The sequence below is a fragment of the Canis lupus genome, chromosome 9, assembly GCF_011100685.1.
Source record: "Canis lupus familiaris isolate Mischka breed German Shepherd chromosome 9, alternate assembly UU_Cfam_GSD_1.0, whole genome shotgun sequence".
Lineage (NCBI taxonomy): Eukaryota > Metazoa > Chordata > Mammalia > Carnivora > Canidae > Canis > Canis lupus.
The window spans coordinates 47,777,917-47,793,038 of record NC_049230.1 but is presented as its reverse complement, the minus strand read 5'-3'; positions in this window follow the sequence as shown (position 1 = coordinate 47,793,038).

Below are 15,122 nucleotides of genomic sequence, written 5' to 3'. Positions count from 1 at the left end.
TGGTGTTTTCAGAACTGCTAACTACCACCCTGATGAGAAAGAACTTTATAAAATCCATCGTTTATGTACATTTTCCCTTTAGTCTACAGATTCCACTGATTTCCAAAGTTACTTGTCAGCGCCTTTTGACACACAATTTACAGCGAGGTTTTTGTTTGTTTGTTTCATGTATTTTCAATCCAGTTAGATTATTTGTCATACTCTGTATTTCACTAAAAGGGACAAAGAAATGTTCCTCAGTCCAAAGTTCTTATAGCTGGACTAAGAATTAAATAGCCCTGAGATAGATTAAAAGGAGAAGAAAAACCAAAGTCTAATCACATGCCCACAGAGCCATGAATCGAGACCCAAAGAAATGACCCAAGGCGTGGAATCTTTTTATATTTTATGGACAAAGAGAAAATAAACCTGTGAGGAATTCACAGGAGAAAGAAAACAACCTTTGGTGGCTTCAGTTAGTAAGGCATTCTAAACAGAATTTGGGCTGGGGTGATAAACTAGTAAAAAATAAGAAGCGTTGTTTATGCAGCCTTCTCTGCTCTAAATTTCCCATTTGTGGTGATAAGGAATTCTCTTTACCTCCTGGAGCAGGGAGATCTTCACATGGGAGGTTGATTTCCTGCCTGCAGGGGGATAGAAGAGGGTCTAAGTGTCCTCATTGCAGAGACCGTCTCTTAAGTAACTTTTATTGGGCAGCCCGGGTGGCTCAGGGGTTTAGCACCGCCTTCAGCCCAGGGTGTGATCCTGGAGACCTGCATGGAGCCTGCTTCTCTCTCTGCCTATGTCTCTGCCTCTCTCTGTGTGTGTCTCTCATGAATAAATAAGTAAAATCTTTTTTAAAAAGTAACTTTTATTCAAGATGATAAGTATGGCAAAGTGGCACATTTGGGGCAGCCTTGGCCTCTATACCGTCTTGTGACACTCCCACATCCTAAATGAGTGGATTAGAATTTACTCTGTGAAATGTGAAAATGTTTGGGTTTCAACAAATGAACAATGGCAGCTATCCAGCACTAAAGTATCATGTGGAATACTTCAAACACCCACCTCTTGATCCTTATATCATCTCTGTAGTTTTGTCTTTTCTAGAATGTCCTAGAAATGGAGTCATGAAGTATTCAACCTCTTCAGACTGGATTTTTTCACTTAGCGAAATGCACGTAAGATTTATCCATGTGTAGAATGGTGGTTCATTCCTTTTTACTGCTGAATAAATAGGAGAAAAACAAACAGAAGTTTAATAAAATGCATACGTCCCAGGGAAACTGAATAACTCCCCAAAGTGGCCCAAGCCCCCACCCCCCCTTCAAATGACATTCAGCTAAAGACAAAAGATCTTGAGTGGTGGGAAGGCCAGTTAAGGGACTTTATCAGGCCAAACACAGTAAAGGAGAGTGTGGCTGTTATGCAGATTTAAGTCTGTGCTTTCTTTTTTGGTAAGGGTGTTTTGAGATTCAGTCATTCTTCTGTTTCTGGTATGGAGAGGGAGACACGCTTAGAAATGGAACTTTCCTCTAAAACTGTACATTTCACTCACTAAATGGTGAGCTTTGCTCAGTTTTCAGATTCTCCTGTGTCAGCTGTCTCTTAAAATTAATCAGCCCCAAATAATCCTTGTGCCAAAGAGGCATATTTGGGGTAGCATATTCTTTTTCCTTCACATAGGATGCACCCCAGTTTGCTTAGAGATTCATCTATTGAAATAATCCTGATTTCTGTAAGAATTTAACCACTAGGTATAGAGCTGTTGTGCATAACTGCATGTGAGTTTTTGTTTGGAAATAGCTTTTCAAAGGAGTTGTCTAAATACCAGAAGCATGATTGTTGGATCTTAGAGTGAGACCTATTTAGTGTTGCAAAAAAACTGCCAAATTGTCTTCTGAAGTGGCAGTACATGCATTCCCCCAGCATGGGGGACGGTTGCTGTCATTTCTCCACTTTTCAGCAATCGGTATTCTCGTGTTTTTGTTTTTGTTTTTTTTTTTGTAGTTTAGCAAATTTCTAATAGACGTGCAGTGCTATCTCACTGTGGTTTGAATTTGTAATTTCCTAATGAGAGCAGATATTGAGCATTAATTTGTGTGCTTATTTACATCTGTACATCTTCCTTGTCCAGGTATCTATTCTTATATTTCCCCCTTATAGATTAGGTTATTTCCTTTATGTCGAGTAGAGAGGTTTATTTGTGTATTTTGAACACAAATCCTTTATCAGATATGTGTTTTGCAAATATTGTTTTCCAGTGTGTGGCTTGTCTTTTCGTTTTCTGAGCAAGGTCTTTCACAGAGTACAAGTTTTAATTACAGGAAGTTCATGTTATCAGTTTTTTTTTTCCTTTTGTGGATTGGGTTTTGGTGTTGTGTGTTAAAACTCCTCACCAAACCCAAGGTCATGTAGGTTTTCCTTTATGTTTTCTTTTTGATATTTTGATAGCTTTGCATTTTAAATTTACCTACAATTTTGAACGAATTTTGTTAAAGTTGTAAAGTTTGCATCTGCATTTCACTTAACTCCACGTAGTTTCCAGTTAATTGTTCTTATTTCTGGAAATGTCAGGGGATTCTGGGCTTCATTTCAGTTTGAATTTTCAAAACCTAATGGATCCAGCCGGACCTGGGGAGGGGACAGGTGCCTCCGAGGGATGGATGCGCCGCATCCTGCACGGCCTCCACCGCCCGCAGGGGGCGCCCGAGCCCGGCTTCCCGGCCCGTGGCGGGCATGCGCGGCCCTGCTAACCCGCGACCTCACCGCTCGCTCTGGAGGCTTCGGAAGTTGTGCGTTCCGCGTCCACGCCGACAGGAGCCTCCTCAGGACCCGCTGTGGAGACGTGAAGCCACGTCCACGCCGACAGGAGCCTCCTCAGGACCCGCTGTGGAGACGTGAAGCCACGTCCACGCCGACAGGAGCCTCCTCAGGACCCGCTGTGGAGACGTGAAGCCACGTCCACGCCGACAGGAGCCTCCTCAGGACCCGCTGTGGAGACGTGAAGCCACGTCCACGCCGACAGGAGCCTCCTCAGGACCCGCTGTGGAGACGTGAAGCCACGTCCACGCCGACAGGAGCCTCCTCAGGACCCGCTGTGGAGACGTGAAGCCACGTCCACGCCGACAGGAGCCTCCTCAGGACCCGCTGTGGAGACGTGAAGCCACGTCCACGCCGACAGGAGCCTCCTCAGGACCCGCTGTGGAGGACGTGGATCCGTGTCCACGCCGACAGGAGCCTCCTCAGGACCCGCTGTGGAGACGTGGATCCGTGTCCACGCAGACACGAGTCCGGCTTCCTCAGGACCCGCCGCGGGAGGAGCCGGTGGGCAGACGCCGCCTGAGCGGGGGCTGCTGGAGGTCCGCACTCACAGGACCGCGCGGACCAAGGCGGGCTGCGCTGACCCTGGGGTTTCCGTGGCGGCGTGTGCGGCGACCTGGGGTCCCGCGCGGTGCGGTGCCCGGGGCTGCGGGGTCCCCCCCTTTCTGGGCTCGGGATCCGCTGGGCGGGTCTGTGCGTCCGTGTTTCTGCGCCACAGGGATTCGATTCCTGGGGCGCCTCAGGCCGTCTGTAGTCGGGGAGCTGCAGGGTCCTCCCGCGTCCACACCGCTTTGGGGTTGTTGGTTGTGTGTGTGTGAAAACGCCCCTGGGAGTTTGGAAGGGCTGCGCTGTGTAGACGGCTCCGGGGAGAGCGGGTATGTTTACAGCACCGGTTCTTCCACTCGCCGAGCACGGAGGGTCTTCTGTGCCCGCGTGTCTCCCCGGGTGTCTGGCCTCGGCGTGGGCAGGTTTGGGAGAACAGGCCTGTCACCTCCTTGCGGTCACTCCGGGGTATTTTGTTCTTTCGGAGGCAGCTGTAAGTGAGACCGTTCTCCGAGTCTCTCTCTCTGAGGACTCGTGGCCAGTGCGTGGAACGGAACTGATTTCTGTATATTGGCTTCATATCTTGTAAGTTTACTGAATTTATTATTCTGTTAACCGAAAAAATAAACCTGCTACTTGTTTTACCAGCAAAAATGGGCTTGTTCAGGAATAGCAGAGACTTGCAATTCGGGACAAGAAGCGATGGCCACTTCACAGGCCACTTCACAGGCCACTTCACAGGCCACTTCACAGGCAGATGCGAGAAACAGAGGAGAGGGACGTTTTTATTTCGTGGGGAAGGAGGAAGTTGGGCGGGTTGTTTCGAAGGAAGGACCGCTGGAGAAAAGCAGGTTCGGGGGATGGAGGTTTCTCGGCGGCAGGGGTCAGGGTCTTGTGGGAGATGCCCCGAACTTTCCCTGTTGGGGCCCATAGCTGGGGCGTTTCTCCTGTGGGGGGTCCTGATGTTGGGGCCTATACTTGAGGCGAGGTGCTGGCTCCCCCTTCCAGCCTCCCCTCCTGGACTCCCCAGTGCACTTACTGAGGGTTCCCTTTATTCATTGTCACATTTCTAACCAGTTTTTGATGCAAGGTTGTGGAAAATTGGAATTCAAATCCCCCGCCTCTATTGCACCCCAGACACCGGGGCCTCTGATGACGTGCGGCCTCCCGGGGGGCGAGTGGCCTCTCTGCTGTGGGTGAGCTGGGCCTGAGTAGGGCTTGGCCTCTGTCACGGAGCTGGATGTCCTCTCTGCTTCTCTGGCCAGGTGCTGACATGGTTGGAGGAGGAACTTACTCTGCGGAGATTTCAGACCTGCAGTAAACTTGTCCCGCCAGCACAAATCCTCTGTACCCCAACCCTCGGTCTCCCCGGCCGCCGTCTCTTTACATCGTCTGCCACTTCGCAAGGAATAATTCAGTGTGTTTTAGCCAAACCAAGGACGCTCTCCCAAGGACACACCACATAACCCTGTGTGAGGAAATATCACAGATGACACATTCTACGCGAAGCACAGTTTTCAACTATGCCCACCTGCCCACTATCAAAAATGTATTCAACATTCTGATCCTATTTTCTAATTGAGGTGAGGGTTAGGTTTAGGCTTTAGGAGTTAGGGATTAGGATTAGGGTTTAGGGTTATGGTTAGATGACAGAGTGAGAGTCAGGCTCAGGGCTTGTGTTGTGAGGGGCCCTGAATGTGGGGGTGGCCTTAGGTTTTCTTTCAGATTACTCTGGCTCTAGCTCCTTTCTGGTCTTCCAAATGTCATGAATTGCGTCGGTGTTGCTCCCACACTTTTGGTGCTGCTCAGGTGTCCCCAGTCCCTCAATGTTTGGAGCCAGGCTCCAGCTGGGTCAAGTCAGAACCTAATCTAGAGTGATAGGGCACAAGAACTTGGAGGCTCCTCTCTGCCAGCAGTGTGGACACCTTCCTGGAGGGCTGAATGGAGGGCAAGAGCAAAGGTAAGGTCAGGCTCAGGCTTTGTGTTTAGGGGGGCCATGCATGTGAGAGTGTACTTTGGATTTCCTTCCAATTTCTCCTGTTCTTGCTGCTTTCCAGTCTCCAAATGGCACGATTTCCTTCTGTCTTACTGGCTGAGTTTTCTGGTGTGGCTCAGGCGTGCCAGGTACAACCCTTGGTGATCAGAGCCAGGCTTTTGGGCTGGGTCATGTCAGAAACCAATCCAAGGTTAGGATGCAGGAGTATGGAAAGTCCTATCTGCCAGGAGTGTGGAGGCCTTCATGGCGGGCTGAGTTGAGGGCCAGGGTTAGGGTGAAGCTCAGGCTCATGGTTGGTGTTCAAGGGGGCACTGAATGTGGGTGCGTTGGCTTAGGAGTTCTTCCACGTGCTACTGCTGTAGCTCCCTTCTTGTAACCCCAGTGGCACGATTTCCTTCTGGCTTGCCGGCAGAGTATTCTGGTGTGGCTCATTCAAATTCCTTGGTGTTTAGACCCAGGGTATTGGAGTGGGTCGGGTCAGAACCAGTCTAGGGTTAGGGGTAGAGCCCAGGTGCTTGAAAGGTCCTATCTGCTGGTTGCGAACCTTCCTGGAGAGCTGAGATGAGGTGGAGGGTACCCGACGGCGAGCCTTGAGCTCAGGGTTGGTGTTCGTGTGAGCACTGATGTGTGGGTTAGCACAGGTGGGCATCGGATAATTCCTGCCTACCTATTTGCCAGTCTTCAAAATAGTACAGCTTCCTCCTGTGTTGCTGTCTGAGTCTTCTGGTTCCCCAAACCCTAGGGGTTCAGAGCCAGGTTCCGGGGCTGGGTCAGGTCAGAACCCAATCTAGGGTTGAGGCCCAGGAGCTCAGGGGGTCGTATCTGTTGGGTGTGTGGAGACCTCCTCGGAGGCCTGAGGTGAGGTTGAGGCTTAGGCTTGGGTTGGTGTTCACGGGGACTCTGAACGAAGGTCTTGGCTCTGGGAGTCCTTTGAATTTATTCCCTTTGAGCTATTTCCTTTACTCCAAATGGCACGATTCCCTCCTGTGTTGCTGGTCGAGTTGTCTGCTGTCACTAAGATGTCCCAAATCACTCAGGGTTTGAAGCCAGGCTCTGGGGAATGGTCCTGTCAGAAGCCAACCTCGGGGTAGGGTTAGTGCCCAGGAGCTTGGAGGGTCCTATGTGGGAGTACTTTTGAGATCAGCAGAGAGTTGAATAGAGGGCGAAGGTGAGGATGAGGCTCAGGGTCAGGATTAGTGTTCAGGGGGACACTGAACGTGGGGCTTCGCTCATGTGCTCCTTCCGAATTGTCCGACTCAGGCTTTTGCTGAACTTCAAAATAACATGATCTCTTCCTATGTTGCTGGCCCAGTCTTCTGGTGACGCTCAGGTGTCCCAAATCACTCAAGGTTTGAGGCCAAAGTTTGGGGCTGGGTTGGGTCTGAACCAACCCTAGGGTAGGGTTTGTGCCCAGGAGCTTGGAGGGTCCTATGTGAGGGTGCTTTCAAGATCTGCCCAGAGATTGAGAGGAGGGTGAAGGTGAGGATGAGGCTCAGGCTCAGAGTTTGTGTTCAGGAGGACGCTGAATGTGGGGCTTTGCTCAGAGGGTTAGCGTTATAGGTTAGGATTAGGATTACTGGTTATGGTTAGGGGTTAGGGTTAGGGCTGGAGTTAGGGTTAGGTTTTATGGATTAGGGGCTTGGAGTTAGTGTTTGGTTTTCAGTAAGTGATAGGTCTAGTGTTAGGCTTAGGTTAAGGTCAGGATTAATTTTAGGGTTAGGTTTATTGTCTGTGTACAGTTAGGGTTAGGCTGTGGGCATGTGCGTGGCATTTGGGACTCCAGTATCTTCAGTGGGTTAGTTTTTTTTTTTAATTTTTATTTATTTATGATAGTCACACAACAGAGAGAGAGACAGAGACACAGGCAGAGGGAGAAGCAGGCTCCATGCACCGAGAGCCCGACGTGGGATTCGATCCTAGGTCTCCAGGATCGCGCCCTGGGCCAAAGGCAGGCACCAAACCTCTGTGCCACCCAGGGATCCCCTTCTGTGGGTTAGTTTTAAGCGTTATATTTAGGTTTGGGGTTCGAGGATAGCCTGGCTCCACCAATTCAGAGTTCTCTCCAGAGAATCAAACTCCAGGCTTCTGCTGGGGTGATAATAGATATGGCAGCCATCTCCTGCGCTGAGATAAGGAGGAAATTTGTGGCTCTAAATACTCTATATTTGGATTTTCAGTTTCCTTTCTGTTTTTATCTCTTGTGCACACCCATTTCATCAATCCCAACAATTGTTTTATTTATTTTTAAAAGATTTTATTTTTTTATTCATGAGAGACAGAGAGAGAGAGAGAGAGGGGGGCAGAGACACAGCAGAGTGAGAAGCAGGCTCCACGCAGGGAGCCCGACGCAGGACTCGATCCCAGGTCTCCAGGATCACGCCCTGGGCCAAAGGCAGGTGCTAAACCACCGAGCCACCCAGGGATCCCCAACAATTGTTATTTTAAAGTTTTACTTGAATTCCTGTTTGTTAACACAGTATAATATAATTTCAGGTGTACAACATAGTGATTCAACAACCCTTGATACGACGCCTGGTACTCATCACAGGTGCCCTCCATCAGCCCCATGCCCGATTTCCCCATTCCCCCTCACCTTCCTCTGGTATTTATTAGTTTATTCTCTATGGTTAAGAGTGTGTTTCTTGGTTTGCTTCTTTCATCCCCCTCCCTTTGCCAGTTTGTTTTGTTTCTTAAAATCCACATATGAATGGAATCGTATGGTATTTGTCTTTCTCTGACTGACTGACTTAAGTTAGCATAGTTCCTTTTCGCTTCTTCCACATCATCGTAAATGGCTTCATTTCATCCCTTCTGATGACGCCGAGTGATATTGCAGTGTGCGTATTTACCACATCTTCTCTGCCCATTCATCTGTTGATGGACATCTGGGCTGTGTCCATGGTTTGGCTAGCTCTTGTTGATAATGCTGCTATAAACATTGGACTGCGTGTCCCCCTTCAAATATGTACTTTTGTATCCTCTGGTAAATACCTAGTTGTGCAATTTCTGAATCATAGGGTAGTTCTATTTTTAACTTCTTGAGGAACCTCCATACTGTTTTCCACAGTGGCTTCACCTGTTTGCATTCCCACCAGCAGTGTAAGGGGGTTTATCTTTCTCCCCATCCTCACCAATACCTGTTGTTTCTTGTGTTGTTACTTTTAGCCATTGTGACAGGTGTCAGGTGATAGCTCATTGTGGTTTTGATTTGCATTTCCCTGATGATGGGTGATGTTGAGTGTCTTTCCATATATCTGGTGGCCATCTGGATATCTTGTTAGAGAAAATGTCCATTCATGTCTTCTGCCCATTTTCAGTTGGATAATTTGTGTTTAGGATGCTGAGATTCATATTTGCCTGATATATTTTGGATACTAACTCTTTATTGGATATGTCCTTTACAAATGTCTTCTCTCATTTTTATGTTGCCTTTTAGCTTTGGTTGTTTCCTTCACTGTGCAGAACCTTTTCAACTTGATGAAGCCCCAATAGTTTATTTTTGCTTTTGTTTCCCTTGCCTCAGAGGCATATCTAGAAAGAAGATCCAATGGCCAACGTCAAAGAGATTGCTGCCTATCTTTTCTTCTTTTTATGGTTTCAGGTCTCACATTTAGTTAGGTCTTTAATCCATTTTGAATTTATTTTTCATATGTGGTGTAAGAAAGTGGTCCAGTTTCATTCTTCTGCATGTGGCTGTCTTGTTTTCCCAACACCATTTGCTGATGAGACTGTCTTTTTGCCGTTGGATATTCTTTCCTGCTTTGTTGAAGATTAATTGAGCATAGAGTTACAGGTTTGTATCTTGTTTCGGTTATCTATTCTGTTCTATTGATCTATGTGTCTTCTTCTTGTGACACCCTACTCTTTTGATCACTAGAGCTCTGTAATATAACTTAAAGTCTGAAATTGTGACGCCCCAGCTTTGGTTTTCCTTTTGAACACTGCTTTGGCTATTTTCAATCTTTTGTGTTTCTGTACAAATTTTAGGATCATTTGTTCCAGCTCTGTGAAAAAATGCTATTGCTATGTTGATAGGGAATCGGATTAAATGTGTAGATTGTTTTGAGTAGTACAGACTTATTAACAATATTTTTTCTTCCAATCCATGAGCATGAAATGCCTTTCTATTTTGTTTGTGTCATCTTCAATTTCTTTCATCAGTGCCCTATAGTATTTACAGTACAGATCCTTCACCTCTTTGGTTAGGCTTAATCCTACCTATCTTATTGTTTTTGGTGCTAGTATAAATGGGATTGAGTCCTCAATTTCTGTTTCTGCTGCCTCATTATTGTTGCATAGAAATGCAAGAGATTTCTGCAAGTTCACTTTGTATCCTGTGATTTTACTGAATTTATCAGTTTTAGCAGTTTTTTGATGGAGATTTTTGGGTTTTCTATACAGAAAATAATTCATCATCATATAGTGAAAGCTTGACATTTCCTAGCTGATTTGGGTGCCTTTTATTTCTTTTTGTTGTCTGACTGATATGGCTAAGACTTCCAGACTGTGTTGAATAAGAGTGATGAGAGTGGACATGCCTGTTTTGGTCAGTGACTGTAGAGGAAAAGTTCTTGGTTTTTCCCTACTGAGGATGCTATTCTGGGTTTTTCATCTAAGGTTTTTATTATGTTGAGGTACATCCCTTCTAAACTTTATTTGTTGAGGGTTTTCATCATGACTGGATGTTGTGTTTTGTCAATGCTTTTTCTGCATCTGTTGAAATGATCACTTGGTTCTTATCCTTCTTTTAATAATATGGTATATCGTATTGATTGATTTTTAAATATTGAACTATCTTGGCAATCCAGGAATAACTCCCACTTGATCATGGTGAATAATTTATTTAATGTATTGTTGGATTCACTTTGCTAGTTTTTTTTTATTGAGAGTTTTTGATCTCTGTTAATCAGGGATATTGACCTTTAGTTCTCTCTCTCTCTCTCTCTCTGTAATGGGGTCTTTAACTGGTTTTAGTATCAGGGTAATGTTGGCCTCATAGAATGAATTTGAAAGTCTTCCTTCCTTTTCTTTTTTGGGGGGGATACCTTGAGAAGAATGGATATTAACTCTTCTTTAGACGTCTGATAGAATTGCCCTGGGAGGGCCATCTGGTCCTGGACTTTGTTTGTTGGGAGCTTTTTGATTGCTGATTCAATTTTTTTGCTGGTTATCTGTCCAAGTTTCTTATGTCTTCCTTTTTCATTTTTGCTATGTGATATATTTCTAGGAATTGATCTATTTCTTCCAGGTTTTCTAGGTTGTTGGTGTATAATTTTTCATAATGTTCTCTTAAAATCATTTGTATTTCGGTGGTGTTGGTTGTTATTTCTCTTCTGTCATTTGTGATTTTATTGGGGTTCTTTCTCATCTTTTTTCTTTGTTTTTAAATATTTTATTTATTGATTCATGAGAGACACAGAGAGAGAGAGGCAGAGACATAGGCAGAGGGGAGGGAGAAGCAGGCTCCATGCGGGGAGCCTGATGTGGGACTTGATCCCAGGACCCCGGAATCATGACCTGCGCCAAAGCAGACCCTCAAACATTAAGCCACCCAGGTGCCTTGTTGATTCAATTCCTTTGCTAGTTATAGGTCTGTTCACATTTTCTATTTCTTCCTATTTCCGTTTTTGCTAGTTTGTACATTTCTAGGGATTTGTCCATTTCTCCCAGGTCTCCCAGTTTATTGCCATATAATTTTTCATAGTATATTGGGCAGCTCTGGTGGCTCAGCGGTTTGGCGCCACCTTCAGCTCCTGGTGTGATCCTGGAGACCCAGGATTGAGTCCCGCGTCAGGCTCCCTGCTTGGAGCCTGCTTCTCCCTCTGCCTGTGTCTCTGCCTCTGTGTGTGTGTGTGTGTGTCTCATGAATAAAAAATCTTAAAAAAAAAAAAAGGTTAAAAAATTTTTTTCATAGTATTCTCTTAGAATTCTTATTTTTCTGGTGTTGATTGTGATCAGTCCTCTCTCCTTTGTGATTTTATTTATTTAGTCCTTTCTCTTTTCTTGTTGATAAGTCTGGCTAGGGCTTGATCCATTTTATTAATTATTTTGAAGAACCAGCTCTTAGTTTTGTTATTTCATTCTACAGTTTTGTTGTTGTTTGTGTATTGTTTATTTCTGCTCTCATCTTTATTATTTACCTTCTTCTGAAGGCTTTAGGCTTTGTTTGCTGTTCCTTTTCTAGGTCCTTTAGGTGTTGGGTTAGGTTGTATATTAGAGACTTTTCTTGTTTCTTGATGTAGGTCTGTATTGCTATGTACTTCCCTCTTAAGACTGCCTTTGCTGCATCCCAGAGGTTTGGACAAACATGTTTTCACTTTCATTTGTTTCTATATATTTTTAAAATTTCCTCTTTAATTTCCCGGTTACTCCATTCATTCTCTAGTAGGATGTTCTTTAATCTCCGTGTATTTTTGGTGTTTCCATTTTTTTTTTTTTTTTTGCAGTTGACTTCAAATTTCATAGTGTCGTAGTCTGAAAATGTACACGGTATGATCTCAATCTTCTTGTACCTGTTGAGGGCTGATTTGTGGCCCATGTATTCTGGAGAATGTCCCATGTGCACTTGAAAGGAATGTGTATTCTGATGCTTTAGGATTAAATGTTCTGAATATATCTGTTGAGTGCCTCTGGTCCAGTGTGTCAAAGCCAGTGTTTCCCTGTTGATTTTCCACTTAGGTGATCTGTCCATTGCTGTAAGTGTGTGTTAAAATCCCCTGTCATTATATTATTATTGCTGAGTTTCTATATGTTTGTTGTTAATTGGTTTCTATATGTAGGTACTCCCATGTTGGGAGCATAAATATTTACAATTGTTTGATCTTCTTGATGGAGAATCTTCTTAATTATGAAATAATGCCCTTCTTCATCTCTTCTTACAGTATTTGTTCTTTCTTTTTTTTAAAGATTTTATTGATTTATTCATGAGAGATACACAGAGAGAAGAGAGGCAGAAACATAGGCAGAGGGAGAAGCAGGCTCCCCAAGGTGAGCCCGATGTGGGACTTGATCCCGGGACTCCGGGATCACACCCTGAGCAGAAGGCAGTCGCTCAACCACTGAGCCACCAGGTGTCTCCAGTGTTTGGTTTCAAATCTAGTTTGTCTGATATAAGGATGGGTCCTCCAGCTTTCTTTTGATGTCCATTAGCATGATAGATGATTGGTTTTCCATCTCCTGACTTTCAATCTGCTGGTGTCTATAGGTCTAAGGTGAGCATCTTGTAGGCAGCATATAGATGGATCTCATGTTTTAATCTATTCTGATACCCTATATCTTTTGATTGGAGCATTTAGTCCATCTACATTCAGAATGATTATTGAAAGATATGAATTTAGTGCCTTGGTGTTACCAGTAGAGTTGGTGTTTATGGCGATGTTCTCTGGTCCTTTCTAGTCTTTGTTGCTTTTTTTTAAAAATTTTATTTATTTATGATAGTCACAGAGAGAGAGAGAGAGAGAGAGAGAGAGAGAGGCAGAGACACAGGCAGAGGGAGAAGCAGGCTCCATGCCCCGGGAGCCCGATGTGGGATTCGATCCCGGGTCTCCAGGATCGCGCCCTGGGCCAAAGGCAGGCGCCAAACTGCTGTGCCACCCAGGGATCCCCTCTTTGTTGCTTTTGGTCTCTTTTTCCCCCCACTAGAAGAGTCCCCCTTAAAATTCCTTGCCACACTGGTTTAGCAGTTATAAACTCCTTTATTTTTTGTCTGTCTGGGAAACTCTTTATCTCTCTTTCTATCCTGAATGACAGCCTTGCAGAATAAAAAAATTCTTGGCTGCATACTTTTCCCATTTAGTATATTGAATATTTCCTTCCACTTCTTTCTGGCCTGCCAACTTTGTGTGGACAGATCTGCTGTGAACTGATTTGTCTTCCTTTGTAGGAAGACACCCCCACTGCTTTTAGGATTCTTTCCTTGTCTGTGTATTTTGTTAATTTGACTCTGATGTGCCTTGGTGATTCAGCTTTTGTTGAATTTAGAGGGAGTTCCCTGTGCTCTTGGTTTCAGTGTTTGTGTCCTTCCTCAGATTAGAGAAGTTTACATAATTTGTTCAGATAAAACTTCTGCACCCTCTTCTCTCTCTTCATCTTCTGAGTCTCCTATGATATGAATGTTATATTTTAATAAGTGGCTGAATTCCCTAAGTCTGACTCTGGTCCATTACCTTTCTTGTTTTTATGGCTTCCACTTCCATGTAGGCCTGACTAGATTTCAGTTCTTTTATTTCTACAGTTAGGGATTTCCTAGTTTTCTTCTGTGCTCTTTTTCCAGCCCAGCTACTATCTTTATAATCATTGTTTTAAATTCTAGTTCAGACATCTCACTTGCAGCTTAACTGATTAACTCCCTAGCTGTGAGTACTACCTTGTGTTCTTTTTTGGAGGTGAATTTCTCCATCTCCTTATTTTTTCCAGAAAAGAAGGAAGGAAGAAAAAGAAAAAACAAGAAAAACAACAATAACAATAACAACAACCCCCCCCCCCCCCCCCCCCCCGCCAAAGACTACATCCTGGGTGTGTTTTGGCCTGCTTGTTATAAGAATCTGGATCCCAAAATAAGAAAGAAAATTAAAGTACAATTAAAGTAAACCAAAATAATAAATATATAAAATATATACATAAAAATTAAAATGAAGCAATTACTAAAAAAGAATTGAAGAAAATAAATGAAAAAATAATAAAGAAAGAAGAAAGTACAAAGGAAGCTAGGTCCTACTTTCCCCGTAGAGCTGAAGCTTTGCAGCCCGCTGTGGTCAGTACACTTGGTGGGAGCGAGTTGTCTGTGCAGGTCTTCTGGGGAAGGGGCCCGTGGCGCTGATTGTCAGGTGCGCACCTGCCTTAGTGGAGATGAACCTGCAGTGCTCAGAGGCGGGGCTCGGCGTAAGTGCCTCCGGCCTCCACCAGGCAGCGCTGTTCTGCTCCCCGAAGACTCAGCGCTGATGGGCGGGATGAGTGTGGGCGCACTGGGTTCTCTGGCCCTGGAGCTGAACATCCCGCTCCCCCGCCCCCAGTCTGGAATGAGCCTTCACAGAAGAGCTATCAAGCCCTCTTCGCAGTTTCTGTCAGAACCCTGCGTTCACCTGCCTGCGTCCGAGTTTTTATTTTATTTTATTTTTTTTTAATCTCAGACAAGTGACTCAGTTTCAAAACTTCAAATTTTAGGGACTCCCCTGGTGGAGACCTATGCTCTTCCTGCCCGGGAGGGTTTCCTCCCACTTCTGCCCTTTGCTGGCCCGTCCCACCAAAGCGGCCCCATGACTGCACAGGGGTTTGCAGTTTAAGGCCACACAGGGCAGACAGCTGGCCCCTAAGCGGGTTTCCCCGCTCCTGTGCCTGGGAACAATTGGCTACTGTCCTTGTGACCGCAGGGATCCTGAGCCCACCTTGTTGCTCCAGGAGCTGCCCCCCACTTCACCACCTGAGCACTGTTAAGGTTTCTGTGTCCCCCCCCCTCTATTTAGCAGACTTCTGAAAGTTCTGATTGTGCTCTGCTGCTTATAATACTGTGCATAGACCTGTAAACTGGCTCCCTACCCCTGTGGGATCCGGGGCTGTGTCTCCCCCAGATCAACCAATTGAGTGATTTTTTTTAAGATTTTATTTTTCTGTAATCTCTACACCTAACATGGGGCTTAAACTCACTACCCCAAGATCAAGAGTCACATGTTCTTACCAACCACACTGAGCCAGCCAGGCTCCCTTTGATTAATTGATACCTGTTAATTGAACCAGACATGCAGCATGTGTTAGGGCAGAAACTGAGCCCACACTTTGAGGTTTG